Below are 10,273 nucleotides of genomic sequence, written 5' to 3' on the forward strand. Positions count from 1 at the left end.
GTGTAGCTTTGCGCGAAATTCCAAAAACAAACAAACTAAACAAACACACAAACCATGGCACTTTCTTACTACAATGTTTATCTGTACCATTGAACAAGATTTTATAAAAGGGACAGAAATATCGTGAGTTCCTCGAGTTAATGTTAAGAACTGTTCACTTATTATAACTGGGAAAATAATTCTTTCATTATCCAAATATGGCTATAAAGTAATAATCCAAGTTTTTTTTTCCTCTCATAACTCCAGCTACCTATAGAATGAAAAATTATGATTCCTTTAAGTCATTCATATGTGTTTTTTACTTCTTCTAAAATGTCTTTGAATACACACCAGTGACTTTCCTACCAGCTGTCTTTATTTAGCCTAGTGGTTAATATCGAAGAGTCTAGAATTCAAGTTGTGATACTGCAGAAAGTGTTTCACATTTTCACCTGTAAGTACGTTATAAACCGACACTAAATCCGTTTTTTGGATGAATGAACTGGACAAAGTCCATGAGATGATAGATTTTACTATCTGACTACGTTCCTTCTGTTCAATAGTTCATAATGTGGGTTGTCTGTTTCAGAACCCTAAGGATCTCTAATTTGGTGCACTATTAATTTACCATTCACACGTTTGTGCAGCAAATTCAATTAACCCTTTCGTATATATTAAATTTGTTTGTTGCCATATAACTTATCATGGACTATACTGTGATGCAACGGCTGAAAGTTAAAGTAGAGCGAAAAATAAAAAAAGGTATGGGATTTATAATAAAATGAAAAATAAGTTAATCCTTAATATTTAAATAAATAATAACGTGAAAGAGTTAGCATGGATTTCATCTTAACTTTATGTTCAGTCTAGAAACGTAGCTTTCTATTTTATACATTTCAGCCCCTAAGTGGCACAGCCGTATGTCTGCGGACTTACATCGCTAGAATCCGGGTTTCGATACCCGTGGTGGGCAGAGCACAGATAGCCCATCGTGTAGCTTAGCTTTGTGCTTAATTACAAACAAACTTATTCATTTCAATTAGTTTGTATTTATTACATTTATTTGTTTTCATCGAACTTTAGGTACAGTATACTGCCATGCAGTATCCAAAAGCTGAAGTAAAAAAAAAAGATATTAAGATAAAATGAAAAGAAAAGTAATACCCTTAATTTTGATATAAAAATCACAGTGATAAAATTAGCATTACGTCCAGTCGAAAAAAAAATAAATAATCTTTTTCTGTTTTATTCATTTCCAACTTTGTATTTATTACATTTGTTTGTGTTCATCGAACCTTAAATAGCCATGCAGTGTTGTGAGGTGGCAAATTCTATTTTTATTTCGTTGTGGTTTTGTTTACGTTAATTTAGTATTTATTCGATCGTTTAGTTAAACTGTGAATTTTAGTTTACATTTAACACTAACTTTACTTCTGGATAATCACACCAATTTTAAGTTTGCATGAATTATAATGCTGACACCACTTTCTCCTAGCGGTGACTTACAGATATTATTAATGTTACAAAAGAGTATGTAAATAATGATCACGTGAATTGTAATCTAGTAAATAAAAACCTTGTCATAAGCGTAAATAAAGTTAGTTCACGAGAGGTAGTACTTAGGTATGTTTCTTTGGAGGTTTTAATAATTTTGTAGTTATATAAATATTGTTTTTTGGGAGTTAAATGTTTTTGTTATATAATTTCGTTATTTACAGGATTATTAATAGTGATATTGATGGTATGTTTTTTTTCACGTTATAGGAAGTTCTGGTCATGGCCAGGTTTATTAACTGTACGTGATTTGTTTGAAAGTTTTGATAGCTCACATCTGGGGTAATTAAAAAATTGATCGGAGAAAGACAGGTTGGAAACAACTAACAAAATATTCGTCAACCCGTTGATCCATAGATGAAGGAATATAACTTTCAGATTCAACGTTGAAAAGTCACAGAAGCGAGTGCGACAATCTTACAACCGCAAGAGTCTCTAACACAAAGTAAGTATCTTCCTAATAATACGATTATTAAGTATACATCTATTATATTTTATGGTCACTAATTTTACATGAAAATTTTCTGTAAGATGGAAGGGACTGTTAGATCCTAGTTTAATTAAAAATATCCTATATTATGTGTCTAAAATGAAGATATGCGTGTGTTTCTACGTAAGTTATTTTAACATACGAAGAAATGCTCATCGTTCTACGTATTTGTAGAAAAATAAATATAGTCTGAAGACTTGCAGATTCCCCTCTTCTCCTCCCCCCTCCCCAAGATAAAGGACTTATTTTGGTATGTCCGGCTTATAACTTCTGTCCTGCTCTTACTTAGCTAGTCTTCGAACTCTAACTTAATATAAAATGAACAAAAGCAGGAAACTTGAGAAAATCAAGGTTTCAAGAACGTAAACGAATTTTCCGTGTAAGATATGTACTTGACGAAAACTTGGAAGGAGTGATTAATGTAATCATTTCGTTTGTCTAAAGGTAAAGGGGTGTGACTTAGCAAATTCTGTCTTTATTTCGTTAATTCTCGTGTTGATGGTATATTGTTCTTTCGTGTTAATAAGTGTTGTTATTCAATATTTTAAGTTTTATACATATTTTCCTTCCGTTCTTTTGCTACTTTAGTATTTCTATAAATATTAAGACTGTTATTGATGGTATATTGTTCTTTCTTGTTAATAGGAAGTTCTGGCCACTGACTCGTTCATACACTGTATGCAGGCTACTTGATAGTTTATAGGTGCCAAATAAGTACTTAACATCATCTGGAACCGTAGATGAACGAACAAACCTATCTATGAATGTTATACAGAAGGTAATATCCAACGTTGAAAATATCGAAAGCTACAGCGAGAACCTTACACCCGTTAGGCTCTTTCTGACACAATTAAAAGTAGGTAACTCGCTACTATCATTAACACATAAAATATTCTGTAGTGAATCTTACTCAAATTTATTCTAATATATGAATAGACTATGGAAAGTCACTACTTCTGTTACTCCATTTTTATGTAAATTAGATTATACCGTGTTCATGATAGGACAATTACATGTTTAAAATATTTTTCCAGTGAATTCTTCCGACACCAGAGAAAATGCTCATCGTTCTATGCCGTTGCAGAAAATTTCAATGGCGCAAGAAGGCTTTGAAATTGCGCCTCCACCCTTTCCATCAAAATAAAGGACTTATTCTGGTGTGTCGACATATCATTCTTCGATGTAACTTTCTGATAAGTCATCTATATGTTAAGTCGAGCACTTTCTGTAAAGTGAGCCAGAGCAGGGAAGTAGAAAAGATAAATATTCAAGAATATGAATTTTCTTTTTGTAAGATATCTGTACTGTAATTATAAAGGATTCTTGGTGTCGGCATAATGAGGGCGTCAGAAGTAAGGATACTACAATTGGAAATTAATCATTTCGGTTTTCGAAAGTAGGACTGTGAGGAAGCAAATTCTTTTTATTTTCTCATGGCTTTGTTTACAGTCAACTTATACTTTCTATCTTTTAGTTAATCTATCAATTTTTAGTTTACTCTCAAACGCTAACTCTCCTCCTAGCTAATCGCATCAAATTTTAGATTCTTAGTTATCAGAGTAACACCAGTTTCCCATATCGGTAACGTACAGATATTTAACATTGGTAAATAGTATGTAAATAATGATTACATGAATTAATCTGTTCTAACTAGTTATTTAATTATTGCAGCTTAGCTTGTCTTTGAACTCGAGGACGTCCCTGATGAGTCATTTATGGCCTCTGCTTAACGTAAGTGGTCTTTGAACTCTAACACTTCCTCTAAAGTGAACCAGAGCAGGAAAGTAGAGAAGATGAAGATTCATGAACATGAATTATTTCTTTTTTGTAAGGTATCTGTACTGAAACTGTAAAGGGTTCTCGGTGTCTGTATAATGAGGCCGTTAAAAGTAAGAATACGAAAATTAGAAATTTAGGAGTGATTAATGTAATCACTTCGGTTTTCGAAAGGAGTGTGAGGTAGCAAGCTATCTTATTTTGTTATGGTTTTGTTTACAGTTAATTTATTCTCCCTATCGTTTAGTTAATCTGTCAATTTTTAGCTTAACCGCTAACTCACCTCCTCGCTAATCGCATTAACTTTCAGATTCTACGAGTTATCAGACTGACACCAGTTTCCCATATCGGTGATGTACAGATATTTAATATTGGTAAATAGTATGTAAATAATAATTACATGAATTAATCTGTTATTCTAACTACTTTATTAATTATTGCAGCTTAGCTTGTCTTTGAACTCGAGGACGTCCCGTAACCTGAGCCGGAATGTAGAGAAGGTGAAGATAGAACATGAACGAATTTTCTTTGCAAGGTATATGTACTCAAACTAGACAGGATTCATGATGTCGGTACAACGAGATCGTTAAAATTAAGGATACGAAAATTTGAACTTGGGAGTGATTAATGTAATCACTTCATTTTTTTCGAAATGGTAAGGAGTGTGAGGTAGGAAGTTCTATTATTTCTTTATGGTTTTGTTTTCAATTCATTTTATTATTCTTTGTATTGTTTAGTTTATCGATGAAATTTTGGTTTACATTTAAACGCTAACTCGCCTTCTAGCTAATTACATCATTTAAAGTTCATAAGAGTTGTGAGACTGACATTTTCTCTATCGGTGACTTGCAGATATTAATGTTGGTAAAGAGTGTAAAAATGAATTGTTAATCTCTTGAATATAAACCCTGTTATTAGCTTTAATGAGTTTGCTCACGAGAGTTAGTGGAGAAGTGTCGATTAGTTATTAGATGTTTCGTACTTTTGTATGTTTTCTTTTTCTAATTTCTTTTATTTATTGAAATATTAATCCTGATATTGATGATATACTCTTTCATGTTAGTTTATACTTAATGATAGAACAATTTTACTTCTCTAAAATGAGAAGAAATATCTTGTAAAAAAAATTATTTCTATACTAGAGAATGCTCATCGTCCTATGTCGTTGCAGAAAAATAAATGGCGACACAAGGCTTAGAGAATGTCTTCTCCCCCCCCCCCTCTATTAAGAGAATTTGTTTTGACGTATCCACATCTCATCCTTCGACTTGTCATCTGCTCAACCTAGATGTTCTTCAAACTCAAGCACGCCCTGTAAGGGGAACTACAGCAGGAAACTAAAGATCAATTGGAAAGTTAAGAACATAAACAACTTGTCCTAGTATCTGTACTTAACAGTTAGGGGAGGATTCATAATGTCAGTATAACGAAGGCCTTAAAAGTAAGAATACTAAAATTGGGAATTTTGTAAGGAATGATTTAATATTATCACATTCTTTGTCTAAAGCGGAAGGAGTGTGAGATAGTATATTCTATTATTTTATTATAGATTTCTTTGTCGTTCGTTTATTATTCATTCTATCATTTAGTTAATCTCTGGATTTTTATTTACACTTAAATGTTAACTGACCTCCTAGCTAATCTCGTTAATTTTTAATTTATACGAAGTATGAGACTGGCGTCAGTTTCCCCTATCAGTGGCGTGCAGATATTAATATTGGTAAAGAGTATGTACATGATTTGTATTTAATATACAAATTAACTGGTCTTAGAACAAACTTCGTTAAGCTGAACTACAACCGAAAGAAAGTCGAATATATAAGACAATTGTTTCTCCTTGTACCGTTTCTGTATTTAAACTGTGAAGGATGTCAATATAACTTTAAAAGTAAGGAACTAAAATTATAAATTGATTAATGTAATCACTTTATTTTTTGAAGGTGAAATAGTGTGAGGTAAGTTTAATTCTATTTTGTTTTCTATTTGGTTACCGTTTATTATTCATTCTATCAACATTTAATGTGTGAATTTTTAGTTCGCATTTCATTTATTCACATCAATTTTAAATTTGAATTATGAGACCGACATAAGTTTTTTTTAGTGGTGATTGTAGATGTTCAAGTTTTTAATGAGTATATAAATAATGATTACATTATTTTATCTCTTTGTCTAACTAGTTAATTATTGTAGCTTATCTGGTCTTTGGACTTCCCGTAACCTGAATCGGAGCAAAAGGAATAGCAACAGAAGATCACAGAACACTACGCTTTTTCTTTGTAAGGTATAAGTGCTTAAACTGGGCAGGATTTATGGTGTCAGTAAAATGAGGCCATTAATAGTAAGGGTACTAAAATTGGGAACTTGTAAGCAGTGATTAATGTGATCACTTCGGTCTTCAAACGGGGAAAGAATATGAGGTAGCAAATTCTATTTTTATTTCGTTATGGTTTTGTTTTCTGTTCATTTATTATTCTCTCTATAGTTTAGTTAACCTTAACATTTGTTTTACGTTTAAACGCTACTTCACATTCTAATCAATTACGTCATTTAAAGTTTCTAAAAGTTATGAGATTGACACCAGTTTCCATTACCGGTAACTTGCACATATTTGTTGCAAAGTTTTTAATTTAATGTTTTGAATAAAATATTTGTCACGAGTTTCAATTAATTTTCTCACGTGAGATAGTGATCAAATGTTATTTGATGTTTTAAGTTTTATACACTTTCTTCCGTTCCTTTTTCTATTTATTTATATAAACATTAAAACTGTTATTGATGGCATATTGTTCTTTTGTATTAGTGTGAAGTTCTGGCCATGGGCTCATTCATAAATTGTATGCAAGCTATTTGATAGTTTACAAGGAGTCAAAGAAGGACTTTTTTGGAAACAAAATATCCAACATTACCTGCAACCGTAGATGAACGAACAGATCTACCTAGAAATGTTATACAGAAGGCAATATCCAACGTTGAAAAACATTGAAAGCTACAGCGAGAAGTTTAAATCCGTTAGTCTCTTTCAGACAAAATTAAAAGTACGTAATTCACTACTATAATTAATGCATAAATTATATTCTGTAGTAAATTTTATTCTAATATTGAATGGAATATTCAAAGTTACTACTTGTGTTACTGTATCTTTATATAAATTAGGTTATATCGTGTTAACAGGACAATTTTAAGTTTCTAAAATGTATTTTTTTCCAGTGAATTTTTTCCGACACCAGAGGAAATGCTCATCGTTTTCTGCCATTGCAGAAAATTTCAATGGCGGAATGAGGGTATTGAAATTGCGCCCCCTCCATCAAAATAAAGGACTTATTCTGGTGTATCCACTTCTCATCCTTTGACGTAACATACCAATGAATCATCTACGTGTTCTAGTTTACAGGAAGTGCTCGAGTTCAGGGACTATTTACGTTAAAGTGAACCAGAGCAGAAAAGTAGAGATGATTCAAGAACATGAATTATTTCTCTTTGTAAGGTATCTGTACTGAAACTGTAAACGATTCATGATGTCAGTGTAATGAAGCCGTTAAAAGTAAGGATACGAAAATTGGGAATTTAGGAGTGATTGATGTAATCACTTAGGTTTTCGAAAGGAGTGTGAGGCAGCAAACTATTTTATTTTGTTATGGTTTTGTTTATAGTTAACTTATTCTTTCTATCGTTTAGTTTATCTGTTAATTTTTAGTTTACACTTAAACGCTAACTCACTTCCTGGATAATCGCATTAACTTTTAGATTCTAAGAGTTATCAGACTGACACCAGTTTCCCATATCGGCGACGTACAGATATTTAACATTGGTAAATATTATGTAAATAATAACATGAATTAATCTGTTGTTCTAACTAGTCACTTAATTATTGCAGCTCGGCTTATCTTTGGACTCGAGGATTTTCCGTAACCAGAGCAGAAAGGTAGACAATAAGAAGGAAGAATTTGAACGAATTTTCTTTGTAAGATACATGTATTTAAAGTGGGCAGGTTTCATGATGTCAGTATAACGAGGTCGTTAAAAGTAAGGATACGAAAACTGAGAATTTAGTGATTTAATGAAATCACTTTTTCGAAAGAGCAAGGAATGTGAGGTAGCAAATTCTATTTTTATTTCGTTATGGTTTTGTTTTCAGCTCATTTATTATTCTTTCTATCGTTTAGTTATCCTGTGAAACTTGTTTTAAATTTAAATGCTACCTCAAATTCTATTTAATTAACATTTTTAAGTTTGTAACAGTTATGAGACTGACATCAGTTTTCCATATCGGTGACTTGTAAATAATAATGTTGGTAAATACGGTAAATAATGTATCTAGAACATAAACCCTGTCATGAGCTTCAATAACTTTGCTCACGAGAGATAGTGAAGAAGTGTCTATTAGATATTTTTTAGTTTTGTGTATGTTTTCTTAACTCCCTTTATTTACTGAAATATTAATCCTGATATTAGTGGTATATTTTTTCATGTTAGCACAAAGTCCTCACCACTTGCATATCCATATGGTCTATACGAACTACTTAACTTTATAAGGGTTCAAAGAACGACGTTTTGAAAACAACCAGCGAACACAACTATTTTAAGACGTTATACAGAAGACAAGATCCAATGTTTGCAAGCTAGTAACGGTAAGTCACAATTAAAAGTAGTTGACTTTCAAATAATATTACGAATACATCCATTATCTTCTGCAGTAAATAATTTTACTCAAGTTTATTTTAAATTGAATTTTACTGTTCAAACTCGCTGCTTGTGATTAATTCTTTTTTCTCCAATTACAATTCCTTGATACCATTCTTATCCTAGGCATTTTCACAAGATCAAATGCTGCAAGAAGGCTTGGAGATTTGCCCAACAAAGTAAAAAAAAAACTAATTCTGGTGTATCCACATCTCATCCTTAGACATAACATGCTAATGACTTTTGTCTTTTGCTCAACCTGGCTAATCTCTGAACTCAAATTTTCTATAAATTGAATCACAACAGGAAAGAAAAGGTGAAGCTGAAGATTCAAGAATATGAATTATTTTCACTTGTAAGGTTTCTGAAACTGTGAAGGATTCAGTGTTAGTATAATGAGGGTGTTAAAAGTAACGAAACGAAAATTGGAAGTTTAGGAATGATTAATGTTATCACTTAGGTTTCTAAAAAGGGGAAGGAGTGTGAGATAGCAAACTCTTTTTATTTTGTTATGCTTCTGTTTACCATTCAATATTTTCTTGTATCGTTTATTTAATCTGTCTATTTTTAATTTACATTTAAACGCTAACTCACATTCTATTAAATCACATCAATTTTTAAAATTATAAAAATTATCAGACTGCAGCCGATTTTCCATGGGGATGACGTACAGATATTAATGTTGGGAAAGTGTGCACATGATTATCACATGAATTCTGATGTCTAGATGCGATTAGTTTAGTTAATTATCACAGGTTAGCTGGTCTTGGAACCCAGGAACTTCCGTTGAACTGAATTAGAGCCGGAAGCTAAAGCCGAATATAGAAGAAAAGAGATTGATTTAGTCTTGAAAGGTATGTGTATTTAAATTGTTAAAGATTGACGATGTCACTATAATGAGGGCGTTAAAAGTAAGGATACTAAAATTAGGCATTTTGAACAGTGATTAATGTAATCCCTTTGTTTTTCTGAAGGGGAAGGAATGTGAAGTAGCAGGTTCAATTTTTTAGTTTTGAATTTGTTAACCTTTCTATTGTTATTCATTCTCTCGTTTGGTTAAGTTGTAAATATTTAGCTTTACATATAAACACTAACTCACATTCTAGTTAGTCACATCAATTTTTAAATTTGTATAAATTATCAGATTCAAGACTTTTCCATAACGGTGACATGTATATGTTAATGTTTTTCAAGAGTATGTAAATAATCACATGATTTTAAATCTCTTAATATAAATAGTTTATTCTAGCTTAGCTTATCCTTCAACTCAATTCCTCTAAGCAGAGCCGGAAGGTAGAGAAGCTAAAGATGGAAGAACACTGCGATTTTTCTTTGTAAGGTATATGTACTTAAACTGGGCAGGATTCATGATGTCAGTATAATGAGGATCTTAAAAGTAAGGATACGAAAATTGGGAATTTATAAACGGTGATTAATGTAATCACTTTCTTTTCGAAAGGGGAAAGGAATGAGAGGTAGCAAGTTTAATTTTTATTTCGTTATGGTTTTGTTTTCAGTTAACTTATTCTTTCTATTGTTTAGATAACCTATACAATTTTAGTTTTCCCTTTAAACACTACCTCGCATTCTACTTAACTACGTCATTTAAAGTTTCTAAATGTTGACTGACACCAGTTTCCTGTATCAGTAACTTGCAGATATTAATATTTCAAAATATGTAAATGTTAATATCAATTTTTAATTTTTACAATAAGTTTTGTCACGAGAGATAGTAAGCGTTATTGGTTATTATTGAAGACTTTATAAACTGTAGTTTTGTACATATTGTAATTT

General features: G+C 31.6%; 1 long non-coding RNA gene across 1 annotated transcript; it reads left to right on the forward strand.

Annotated features, from left to right (window-relative positions):
• The first annotated feature begins 1,862 nt into the window (after nucleotides 1–1,862).
• Nucleotides 1,863–9,607, forward strand: LOC111087493. The gene is made up of 6 exons (XR_002612166.1): nucleotides 1,863–1,978; nucleotides 2,669–2,879; nucleotides 3,058–3,180; nucleotides 4,243–4,334; nucleotides 8,273–8,427; nucleotides 9,235–9,607. It is a non-coding gene; the product is annotated as an uncharacterized LOC111087493 (long non-coding RNA).
• The last annotated feature ends 666 nt before the right edge of the window (nucleotides 9,608–10,273 follow it).

This window comes from Limulus polyphemus, unplaced genomic scaffold (assembly GCF_000517525.1).
Source record: "Limulus polyphemus unplaced genomic scaffold, Limulus_polyphemus-2.1.2 Scaffold2218, whole genome shotgun sequence".
NCBI classification, from domain to species: domain Eukaryota; kingdom Metazoa; phylum Arthropoda; class Merostomata; order Xiphosura; family Limulidae; genus Limulus; species Limulus polyphemus.